The sequence below is a fragment of the Procambarus clarkii genome, unplaced genomic scaffold (assembly GCF_040958095.1).
Source record: "Procambarus clarkii isolate CNS0578487 unplaced genomic scaffold, FALCON_Pclarkii_2.0 HiC_scaffold_124, whole genome shotgun sequence".
Lineage (NCBI taxonomy): Eukaryota > Metazoa > Arthropoda > Malacostraca > Decapoda > Cambaridae > Procambarus > Procambarus clarkii.
In genome coordinates, this window is record NW_027189157.1 from 174429 (window position 1) to 187838 (window position 13410).

A 13410-nucleotide genomic window follows, 5' to 3' on the forward strand; every position below is an offset into this window, starting at 1 on the left:
AGAGCTAACAGTAGAAAAGTGGGAACCCAGTTCGGTTACGACCTTCACTGGGTCCGCCACAAGAGTACCTGGAGGTGAAGGACCGTGAGACATCTGGAACGAACTTACTTCTTGCGGACTTTCTTCCAGATTTGCGGTAGAGGAGTTTCGGATGTAATGGTGGAAACATAAGATTGCCAACTCTCACGTTTAGCTGTACGGATGGTCCTATGGGCCACTGCTCTTGCCTTCCGAAACAAAATAAAAGAATCAGCCGTCTGCCGACGTTGGTATTTATTCCAGGCTGCACGCTTACAGCGGACACAGTCCGCATTCCACCAGAGAACGCACTTCTACGTGCCCCGGAAGGAAGAGCGAGGAATAAAGAGGAAGGCAGTGTCGAAGACAGTATCATGAAAAAGGAGGAGGGCGTGAGGGAAAGGCAGAGCGGAGAGGTCGGAGAGAGTAGCATGGAGGGTGAATAGATTCCAGTCAGCCTTGGCAAACTACCACCTAGGGAAGGAAAAGGGAGGGTGAAAAGAGAAAAAGATAACAAGGATGGGGAAATGGTCACTGTTATGGAGGTCATTAAAAACCCGTCACGTGAAATCTAAGTAAAGAGACGACAAACAAAGAAAAAGATCAAGACATGAAAGGGTGCGAGTGCGAGAGTTCACTTGAGTGGTTTCACCAGGATTCAGAAGAGACGGAAGAAGAGAGGACAAATGGTTCCAGAAGGCGGCCTCGGGTGTTTGTCAGAACATCACCCCAGAGGATATTGTTGGAAATTTCCAACACTGATACATCTCTATTGTATCACAATACACTACTGTTGTATATTAATTACAGTATCAATTAACTTTACCTAATGTAGTACTAATATAAATTAATATTTCTATCTGCGCGTCATTTGCTGACATTCTCACCACATCGAGAGGCAGGATTGCATCAGATATTGTCTAGCAAGACATATTTATTACCAATATGTTAGAGAATTGAGTAAGGTTCTCTACTTTTATCAGTATTCTGTATAATAATTAATTATGTGAGGATTGGCGTGGCTGGCGAGTCGCACAGCAAGACGTGAGGATTGGCGTGGCTGACGAGTCGCACAGCGAGACGTGAGGATTGGCGTGGCTGACGAGTCGCACAGCGAGACGTGAGGATTGGCGTGGCTGACGAGTCGCACAGCGAGACGTGAGGATTGGCGTGGCTGACGAGTCGCACAGCGAGACGTGAGGATTGGCGTGGCTGACGAGTCGCACAGCGAGACGTGAGGATTGGCGTGGCTGACGAGTCGCACAGCGAGACGGTAGGATTGGCGTGGCTGACGAGTCGCACAGCGAGACGTGAGGATTGGCGTGGCTGACAAGTCGCACAGCATTAGTTGCGTGGTAGCTCAACAGACGGCCGCCATTCAATACCATCACGTGGTCTACAGTGCTCAACAGTTTAATAATGCGTCTACAATTATAGTCATGACCTGTTATTACGCGTACACAGCAGTGGACGCCAGGGACTGACAGATGCGATACCGGCAGACCTTAGTGTTCTCGCACGCTCACGTTAAGTATACTTTTCTGGTTTGATACATCATTCAAGATTGTGTATTTGTGGGTAGTCTGTCGTTATATTACAAGAAGACCTATACTACAATGTTAGTTGATTTTCCCTTTTTATTTCAATTTCAATTAATATTTAAATAATTCATAGCCTAATCAAATGCTACTCAAATTTCCATGATTGCAGCGTGTAGGCGAGGATGTAACAAGTTGTCTCTCTTCACCTATGATGTTCACTGCTGGTTTCTTCATTATTGGAATCTTGTGATCACGTGGGCGAGTAACGAAACGGACTTAGTGAAGTCGTCTTACAGCTAAGACATATGTTTTTGTAGAAATTTGAATAAGATTATTAGTAGTTTCTATATATAAATTCATATAGGATAGTTAAGAGGAATAATCTAACGCAAGAATTTATCACTCGGTGTTTAATGAACCTACATTTATTATTTCTTAAGATTTAATAATCTTTCATTATTAATTATTTAATATGTCATATCTTGAATCTACATTCTAGTTCAGTTTTTGCCATGTTACTGACTGTTACGAACCCGGATCCAGCGTCCGAGCCTGGAGCAGTGACAACCACGCCATCTGTGGGTCAGCTCCCGAAACCCCCGCCAAACGGACGACGACACCTGGTGAGGACAGCGTGTACTGGCCTCGAGGACCAGTTTCCAGTCTGGTGCAGCTCACAACACAGCCGCTCCTGACCTCTGGTGAGGTGGTGCTCCGACGACAGCGCCATCTATGGACTGGATACGTCAGGTGTTCGTGTCTGAGCCTGTAAGTGTGGTGTTTTAGTGTCCCTGTTATTGATGACGTGTCTGCTTACAGAGCCGACCTGGGACCACTGTGATGGAAGTGGAGTCAGTCTACCCGAGGCAGCCAGTCTCCATACTGTGAAGTTTGCTGCAGCTGTTGTGACGTCGTCCCCCCGGAAGAACACTGTGGTGTGTTAGCCTGCCATTGGAGTGGCAGTGAAAGGATTTACCCGGGACCGACTGTTGGAGACGATAATCCACTGGGGTATTGAGGACAGGAGGGTGATTGGTGATATCACACGAGACTCCTGTCTAGGGCGTACCCCTTTTATCGTTCGTGGAGTGGCCGTACCAGCCTTGGTGGCTCAGTACCTGCCAGCAGACCTGCTGGACGTGTGGTTGACGGCCTCCACGACGGTGCCCCCAGTGGACCTGTGTTGTGGCTGACCTGTGGCCAGGGTAGGCTCGGCGTTCTCAGAGGACACGTCTTGAGGCCACGAAGAAAGCACCGCGGACTCGGCACCTAGCTTCTTGATCAAGAGTCTTCAGCAGAAGACTAGATTGTGCATGATCCCCTTGTAAAGTGTTAATGCCCCTCCCCCTTGTGTACTCTTTTATTCTATATATTTAATCGGTGATGGTGAACATTATAATATTAAGTTCTTAACTTTCTTTCCCTACTCCCTTTTAAGTTACTTGCGTCACGGATCTCATCCCTTGATAGCCACTACTGGCTCGGGAACGGATACATATATCTTCCTCTAACAACATCAGAGAAAGGACCCCGTTGCGTCCCGAGAGGGCCGTAACACTGACCTTTTAATGACCTAGTGACGAACCACACTGGTTCCTAGATATATATGAACGTCTAGAAATAACCCCCCAAATGATGATATTTGAGGCTTTAACTTTAATCAATTAACAATACAGTCTATTCATTGTCTTTAAGTGATTGTTAAATCAATTACCATACATAGGCACTGGTTCTATAGTGTTAAATTCATACTCACCTTTATTTGTTTTCCCTCTTTTCTCAAAAGTGGGTGGTCTTTCGATTTATGTTAATTATCATTATTAAATAATTCAATATGCGAGTAAAGCCCCAGATACCCAACAGGTATGTCAACAGTTGAAATCACTCAACAGGAGCACAGGCTCCGGCAAGGAGTCCAGTAGGTCCTTAAGATCAGGAAGAGAAAGTGGGACATTTGGGGGGGGGGGGGAAGATAAATGGAACAAACCGTATACCATTTACTCTGACAAAGACATGGGCAGCAGAACATTGGATAGGGATGGAAAATGTAGGGGGACGAAGGGAATATTAGTACGAATCGAGAGAGCAGTAGAGTTATGAGCCCCAGAAAAAGTTTGGGGAAGGGGGGAGAGAAAAAGTAATAACCACGGAAGTGACCAGGACGAGCACCAAGCATTGGCTCCTGGAGACATACAAAAAGGGGTGAAAACTGTGTAATCATGAGTTGGAGTTCATGGAAGTTGGCATAAAATCCACGAATAATCCATTGAAGCATTGAAGAATAGACATCGGCAAAAAGAGAAAGGACAGCAACAGAGAATAATGAAGAAACAAAGGTAAAGAAGAACACAATATATTAAATAAGCTCAGGATCAGGATCAGAGTCAGCAAAGTCAGGGTTAAGGGGGCATTTATAAACTGAGTAAGGATGGAGTGAAGGGAGTGGGAGGACAGACCAGAGGCGGACGGGTAGATTCCGGAGGAGGAGAAGACAACTGAGAGGGGTGGTCTGGGACAGCAGGAGGAGGGGGTGGGGCAGAAACAGGGGAGGGAATCAGGGGCTAAAGTAACCTCCATGGCTGGGACAGGGGGCACGACCACCGAAATGGGAGGGGATGGAGTGAGAGAGTCAGGGGTAGGGGGGGGGGGGAAGGAAGAGAGTGTTGCCTTCTTACCCGCCGGGGAGGACAAAAGAGAGGAGCCAGGCTTATGTTTCAGACTCGAAGAGACAGGTGTTCCAGCAACAACGTACTGGGTGACAGACTCAATTGTCTTAACAGGAGAAGATGAATGGGAGTGAACAACATGGAGATTGCAGGGAGGATGATGTATATCAGCCTGGACAGACAGGCGGTGTGGAGGGCCAAGAGACTGGGGGGAGGGATGGGAAGAAGGATCGGGGAAAGAAGACACAGGAGACATGGCAGACTGGGTAGGAAGGGGGAAAACTCCAGATGGAGAACCAGGAGGGGGGCCCCTTCAGGACAGAACGTAAAGGAACAGAGGAGGAGGTGGGCGTGTCCGTGTCTAAGGCCTGGAAACGGTTGAGACTGAGTAAGGTGGGAAGGACGAGGAGAGGTAGAACGCAACACGCGAGCACAAGATACGCCAGTGAAAGGGGTGAGACAGTGAACTTGGCGTCTCGCTTCATTAAAAAGACAGACGATCCCAGTGTTTCAAGTGGAGGACGACTTCCTTAAGATTGTAGTGAACATACGCGCGGGAGAAGGTTCACCGCAATTGAGGTAGCGAGCCTGAGGGGAAGAGCACTCTGACTTAGAGTGATCATCATCCCTACACAAGGGGCATAGATACACAGTACTTGTGCATTTGAGAGCACCATGCCTGAACTTTCAGCACTTATTGCAAAGTCTAGGAGAGGGAATGTACTCCTGAACGTAGCATCTGGCACCAGCAAGAATGATAGAGGGCGGAAGGCTCCTATTATCAAAGGTGATTTTTTACAACTCGAAGGGGCTGACGGCGATGACCACGAGGGGGTCGAGTAAACGTGCCCACCTGGAGGACAGAATGGCCTTAGGCTTTGAGGATATATTTAATATTCAAATTCAAATTCAAATGTATATATAGGTAAAGTACATACATACAAGGGGTGATACAAATATTGATGAATTTATAGATAGAGCTAGTACATACAATGCCTAAAGCCTCTATTACGCAAAGCGTTTCGGGCAGGTAAAACACTAAAGACTAAAACTTAATACTAATTGAGATTAAAGTATAAAATGTGTTGAGAAAATACAAAAATAAAAAAAGGGGGGAACATAGCAGAAAAACAGCAAAAATACAGTATGGTCGACAAACAATATTGTTTCCGAGACGGAAAAGGATGGGAAGCTGCCTTTTCTAGATGTAACAGTCATGGAAAAGGGCGGAGGTTTCCACACTGCAGTCTACACTAAGGAAACAAACATAGGAATGTGCCTAAATGCCAACAGCGACTGCCCTGAGAGGTACAAGAGGAGTGTTGTTAACGCATACGTCGACCGTGCTCTCAGCCACAGCTCAGAATGGAAGCAAGTCGACGAAGAACTCTGTAGGGTAAGGCAGGTCCTAGTCAATAACGGCTTCTCCAATGGTTTCATCGAAGACATCATAAGAAGGAAAGTGAAAAGCCATGCAACCTCCGAAGAGACAACTAACACAACACCTATTCCCCCTATTAGACTATTTTACAGGAACTTCTTTTCCACAGCTCATAAAACAGAGGAAAGGGTCCTGAAAGATATTGTTAATAGAAACGTTATCCCTACAGACAAAAATCAGAGGATACAACTGACGATTTACTATAAAACCAGAAAAACGGCCAGGACGATTTACTATAAAACCAGAAAAACGGCCAGCCTACTCATGAGAAACTCTCCAGACACAAAACAGAACGCTTTAAAAGAGACTAACGTCGTCTATGCCTTCAAATGCCCACTTGGGGACTGCAAGCTCCAAAAAACCCAGTATATAGGCAAGACAACAACATCTCTTTCTAGGCGTTTAACGATGCATAAACAACAGGGCTCCATTAAGGAACATATAATCTCTTCCCATAACCAAACCATCGCCAGAGAAATCCTAGTAAACAACACAGAAATCATCGATAGATACAGCGATAGCAGGCGGCTTGACGTTTGCGAGGCACTACACATCAAGAAGTCAACACCAGCAATCAACAGCCAATTATTGCACAACTATATTCTACCCACCTCAAGACTCCGCTCCAATATAGAAGCATCAAGAAATATGGACCAATAGGCTTTCTACAAACACTTCTATTCAATACCCATTGTTTCTGTTCTGTCTTGTGTTGATACTTTTAATACCCTATTAATATCCCCTAGTGTTCTGTCTTGTGTTAATGCCACATCACCCTTCCCACCTCACTCAAATGTAATGCCACATCACCCTTCCCACCTCACTCAAATGTAGATATAAAATCAGGGAAACGCAAGTTCTAATCAGTTGTGTATTTGTGAAGTCTTTGAAAATGTAATAAGTTTTACGAAACGCGCCCGTGTCGCGTCAGACTAGAAATAAAAATGAATTTTGGAGAAGTGATTTTTGATTTACCTCCAACAGTGAAGCGTAATGTACGAAAGATTGAGAAAATTCGTGTTAGAATTATTAATCTTACTTTTTCGGTCATATTTAATAATATATGTCTACAGGAAAGACTGCTACCAAAATATACTAATATATATATATATATATATATATATATATATATATATATATATATATATATATATATATATATATATATATATTATTGGCGTTATATATATTATATATATATATATATATATATATATATATATATATATATATATATATGTCGTACCTAATAGCCAGAATGCACTTCTCGGCCTACTATGCAAGGCCCGATTTGCCTAATAAGCCAAGTTTTCCTGAATTAATATATTTTCTCAAATGTTTTTCTTATGAAATGATAAAGCTACCCATTTCATTATGTATGAGATCATTTTTTTTATTGGCGTTAAAATTAACGTAGATATATGACCGAACCTAACCAACCCTACCTAACCTAACCTAACCTATCTTTATAGGTTAGGTTAGGTAGCCGAAAAAGTTAGGTTAGGTTAGGTTAGGTTAGGTTAGGTTAGGTAGGTTAGGTAGTCGAAAAAACATTAATTCGTGAAAACTTGGCATATTAGGCAAATCGGGCCTTGCATAGTAGGCCGAGAAGTGCGTTCTGGCTACTAGGTACGACATATATATATATATATATATATATATATATATATATATATATATATATATATATATATATATATATATATATATATATATATATATATATATATATATAGAAGGGAGTACCACCTCTAGCTGGAAGAAGGGGGACCCATAGCCTCGGAGGAAACCACGCATAACGCATTAGAGGGAATGTTTAGATCCCCTCCAATACAGTTTCTGTGTGCTTTTCTCCTACCACCCCCTTCCTTTTTTATTTTTTGTGCTTTATTATGCATTTGATGGTTACAAGATATACATGGGTTGATACAAAAATAATAATGCAAAAAGGTGATTAAAGGTTATGGATCTCTTGAAAAACACAACAATGGGAAACATTGATGAATGTCACAGACGGGTTCGATCATTGTTGCAAGTCAAACACTTCTTCGAATTCCTCTGAAGTTGGACTAGTGCCCAAGACGCAACAGGCATTTCCCCTCTGAATCGCAACACTGAGGCGCTGGAACAAGAAACTTTTTGCTCTCTGTGGTCTTTTGTAGCGCTGATCAATTTGTCCCCCAATTCCTTTAGGAACTTCAATGCACATTTTCCCCACGAACCGAGGGTCTCCGAGCCGATCGGAACAAAGCTGTAGCAGTGTGCTAGGCCTCTGTATTTAATAATTTTCTGCGATTCCCTGAAAGAAGCAGCACCACCGCTTTCACGTGTGCTGTAGTGGAGGTAGGTACTGGCCAGTGTGGCAGCGCACGTGTAGTCCCATACCACTTGCTTACCATCCTTCCAAGGTAGCAAGGTGACCCCATCAGGGCGCTTCTGAGGGTCGTTAGGTCTGGATAAGTGTGGTTCTCTTTGTGCCGGGCAGCGGGCTGTGGCGAGGCTCCTCTTTTATGATGTCGTTGACTTCTTCATGTCTTGCAATTTTACCCTGTGATTTACGACATACCAGACCATGACGACCATATTGGTCTGCCATCGCAGTTCCGCAGATGCACCTATGTTCGGTGAGAATGGGGGCGGCAAGGCGAAGGGCAACTCCAATGCGGAGAGCGTCATGACTGAGGCGAGTTATATATATATATATATATATATATATATATATATATATATATATATATATATATATATATATATATATATATATATATATATATATATATATATATATATATAGTTATATATATATATATATATATATATATATATATATATATATATATATATATATATATATATATATATATATAGTTATATATATATATATATATATATATATATATATATATATATATATATATATATATATAGTTATATATATATATATATATATATATATATATATATATATATATATATATATATATATATATATATATATATATATATATATATATATATATATATGTCGTACCTAGTAGCCAGAACGCACTTCTCAGCCTACTATGCAAGGCCCGATTTGCCTAATAAGCCAAGTTTTCATGAATTAATTGTTTTTCGATTACCTAACCTACCTAACCTAACCTAACCTAACTTTTTCGGCTACCTAACCTAACCTAACCTATAAAGATAGGTTAGGTTAGGTTAGGTAGGGTTGGTTAGGTTCGGTCATATATCTACGTTAATTTTAACTCCAATAAAGAAAAATTGACCTCATACATAATGAAAAGGGTAGATTTATCATTTCATAAGAAAAAAATTAGAGAAAATATATTAATTCAGGAAAACTTGGCTTATTAGGCAAATCGGGCCATGAATAGTAGGCCAAAAAGTGCGTTCTGGCTACTAGGTACGACATATATATATATATATATATATATATATATATATATATATATATATATATATATATATATATATATATATATATATATATATATATATATATGCAACAATGATCACAAAAACACTGATCCAAGTATGCAGAATAACCACATATGAAAAATAGAAAATGCTTAACGCGTTTTCGGCTAATTCGCCTTCATCAGAGCAAAGTAGAATGAAGATAAGATTGCTGATCAGACCTTTATATCCGCCTGGGCAGATCACCTGACCACCAAAAATAAGTGGAGGAAAGGAATTATAAGAAAGAAGGTAACTGCAGAAGGCCTATTGGCCCATACAAGGCAGCTCCTATTAATATCTCCAAGTGCCATACGTGTTTAAATGATTGCTATATTGTTTTGACGTGCTATATTGAGGCTTAAATAGGGATCCAACTTGTACATACCGGGGCTCACATTAAGGCTGTTGTTACAATGTTTGATCAGAGCAGACTCGATCACGTTTCGTTCAACAAAATCCTTACTTTTAACAATACAATTCTACTTTGCTCTGATGAAGGCGAATTAGCCGAAAACGCGTTAAGCATTTTCTATTTTTCATATGTGGTTATTCTGCATACTTGGATCAGTGTTTTTGTGATCATTGTTGCATATATATATATATATATATATATATATATATATATATATATATATATATATATATATATATGTGTGTGTGTGTGTATATCACGAAAATAAACACGTGATTAAAAACACGAAAATAAACACGTGATTGGTCTGACTTTGTCATATATATATATATATATATATATATATATATATATATATATATATATATATATATATATATATATATATATATATATAATACACATGAGAGGATGTGCAGTGACTTAATATCTAACATATTCAGAGATTTGAGTAGGGGTACCGAGTGATGTCTGGGGCCAGAGTTGGATATTGTCCTAACAGCAGCTTTGTGTTGAGTAATTAGAGGACGTAAATGATTTTGGGTAGTAGAACCCCAAGCACAAATACCATAGTTGAGATAAGGATAGATGAGGGAGTAATAGTGTGTCACCAGGACAGGGCGAGGTACATAATATCTGATCTTAGAAAGAGTGCCAACAGTTTTTGAATCTTTTTTTGATATATTAAAAATGTGTCCCTGGAAATTTAGTTTGTGGTCAATGAGAATGCCAAGGAATTTGCCATCTATTTTGTTACAAATTTGGGTATTATTTATCCTGAGATTTATTTGATTTGAGGATTTATTGCCAAACAAAATATAGAAAGTTTTGTTTGGCAATAAATCCTCAAATCAAATAAATCTCAGGATAAATAATATCCTCGTGGCAGTCATTTAGGTCTCTAACACCAGTTGGAACATAGCGTAGGAGAACAGAGCCAACACTGAGGTTCTGCATTGGGGTCTCCCCAATGCAGAACGATGCGGCTAAGCAGGTAGCTGCATCCTGAGAAGGAGCTGCGACGACACGTGTACCGAGACGGGCGGGGTTAAAAGTAACAGAGGCATCTGTGGGTGGGGACGAGGACAGGTTGACGAGTTTAGCAGTTACCAGGGAGGATGTTCTTAAACAAATAGTAAAACTCAAACCAAACAAATCCCCAGGGCCGGATGAAGTGTTTGCTAGGGTGCTTAAAGAATGCAAAGAGGAGCTTTGTGACCCACTGTCAACCATATTTAATAAATCAATAGAGTCAGGCAGAGTGCCAGAGTTTTGGAAAGTTGCTAATGTGATACCAGTTTTTAAGAAAGGAGATAGATCACTTGCGTCTAACTATCGACCAATTAGCCTAACGTCTATTGTGGGAAAGTTACTCGAATCTATAATAGCAAATAAAATTCGTCTTCATCTTGAAAAACATAAATTAATAATTGAGTCGCAACATGGTTTTATAAATGGCCGTTCATGTTTAACAAATTTGTTATCTTTTTATTCTAGCATTGTTGAGGCAGTTGATAGTGGTAAGGATTGCGATGTTGTATACCTTGACTTTAGCAAAGCTTTTGATACAGTGCCACATGAAAGACTGATTAAAAAAATAGAGTCTCATGGTATTGGGGGTGCTATATTAAGCTGGATTAGGGCATGGCTATACCAAAGGAAACAGAGAGTTAGTATAAATGGAATCAAGTCAGAGTGGGAAAATGTTGTAAGTGGAGTGCCTCAAGGCTCTGTCCTGGGACCTCTGTTGTTTATAATATATATAAATGATTTAGATTCAGGTTTGAGTAGCAACATTTGCAAATTTGCCGATGATACGAAAATCGGTAGGGAAATTCATTCGGAGGAGGACTCACTATCACTTCAAGTTGATCTAGATAGGGTTTTGAAATGGTCAAAGGATTGGCAGATGCAGTTTAATGCTGATAAATGTAAAGTTCTGAGGTTAGGTAATGATGATAGAGTTACAAGATACGAGCTAGATGGTGTTGTGATTGCGAAGTCGGATTGCGAAAGGGATCTGGGAGTTATGATTAGTAAGAATTTAAAACAAAAGGATCAATGCATAAATGTTCGTAATAAGGCAAATCGGACACTTGGATTTATTAATCGCAGCGTTAGTAACAAGACACCTGGTGTGGTTCTCAAGCTATATCTTGCTCTAGTTAGGCCCCATTTAGATTATGCAGTTCAGTTTTGGTCGCCATATTATAGAATGGATATAAATTCACTTGAACGTGTTCAGCGTAGGATGACTAAGTTAATTCCCCAAATTAGAAATCTTTCACATGAAGAAAGATTGACAAAGCTTAAGTTGCATTCACTGGAAAGGCGAAGAGTTAGGGGTGACATGATAGAGGTTTACAAGTGGATGAATGGACATAACCGGGGGGATATTAATAGGGTATTAAAAGTATCAACACAGGACAGAACACGAAACAATGGATATAAATTGGATAAGTTTAGATTTAGGAAAGACTTGGGTAAATACTGGTTCAGTAACAGGGTTGTTGATTTGTGGAACCAATTGCCGCGTAACATTGTGGAGGTGGGGTCCCTCGACTGTTTCAAGCACGGGTTGGACAAGTATATGAGTGGGATTGGGTGGTTATAGAATAGGAGCTGCCTCGTATGGGCCAATAGGCCTTCTGCAGTTACCTTTGTTCTTATGTTCTTATGTTCTTACCGAATCAATAAGGTGTTTGTGGAGGGAGAAATCGTCAGGAAAAGTTGAATCAAGATGATGTAGATCAAGTGTGGCCGTGGTGGGGACGGCATTGAGAACCCCCAGAGAGAGAGGGGGTTAAAAGGTGGTGTCGAAAATCGTCTTCTACAGTCAATACATTATTGAATTTCACATCATAAAGTTTGTGAGACACTATTACATTACATAAAAATATTTAATTTTAACAATCGTACCTAACACAAGTGATCACATCCTCGTTGTTTTGATCAGTCCGGAAGTCGGTGGAATGTGAGTCCAGTCTCCTCCTGCAAGAAGAAATATTCACATTAATTTTGGGAAAATCAGTGAGTGATGCTACAGAAATAAGGAACGGAGGACAACATTGTATAACAGCTTAAGTTTTCTGCCTATTGACATCATCTTGTTAGATGTTGAGAGTCATTCACTAATGACCTGCTGGAAGATATAAAATATCTAGTTATAGTCAGCTCTCACCGGCAGCAAACCATTCAAAAACCCAAAAGAAATTTATGGATGAAGTTCTAGAGCTAATGCCCGTCAAACACACACCGAAACTACGACGTTGGTACAACGTTCGAACAAGTTTTAACACCTCCTAACTAGTTATAACAACCAATATAGCAAGTTGTAACAACGATCTAATACGTCATAAACACGTTAAGCCAAGATGTAACAACTTTATTACACGTTGTAACAAGCGGAAAATAGAGACAGTTTTGGTTTGTGTTTCCAGGGTGAAGGTAATGGAACCATGCCCCAGGTATCATGCCATAATGGAACCATGCCCCTGGTATCATGCCATAATGGAACCATGCCCCTGGTATCATGCCATAATGGAACCATGCCCCTGGTATCATGCCATAATGGAACCATGCCCCTGGTATCATGCCATAATGGAACCATGCCCCAGGTATCATACCATAATGGAACCATGCCCCAGGTATCATGCCATAATGGAACCATGCCCCAGGTATCATACCATACTGGAACCATGCCCCAGGAATCATGCCATAATGGAACCATGCCCCAGGTATCATACCATAATGGAACCATGCCCCAGATATCATGCCATAATGGAACCATGCCCCAGGTATCATACCATAATGGAACCATGCCCCAGGTATCATACCATAATGGAACCATGCCCCTGGTATCATGCCATA

At 40.8% G+C, this 13410-nt stretch overlaps 1 long non-coding RNA gene across 1 annotated transcript in view; it reads right to left on the reverse strand.

Moving 5' to 3' along the window:
- LOC138360863 (uncharacterized) overlaps positions 1-12726 on the reverse strand; it is a 61730-nt gene extending 49004 nt beyond the window's left edge. The window contains exon 1 of the long non-coding RNA XR_011226694.1: positions 12460-12726. This is a non-coding gene — a long non-coding RNA (uncharacterized lncRNA). The remainder of the gene's footprint in view (positions 1-12459) is intronic.
- Positions 12727-13410: the final 684 nt, after the last annotated feature.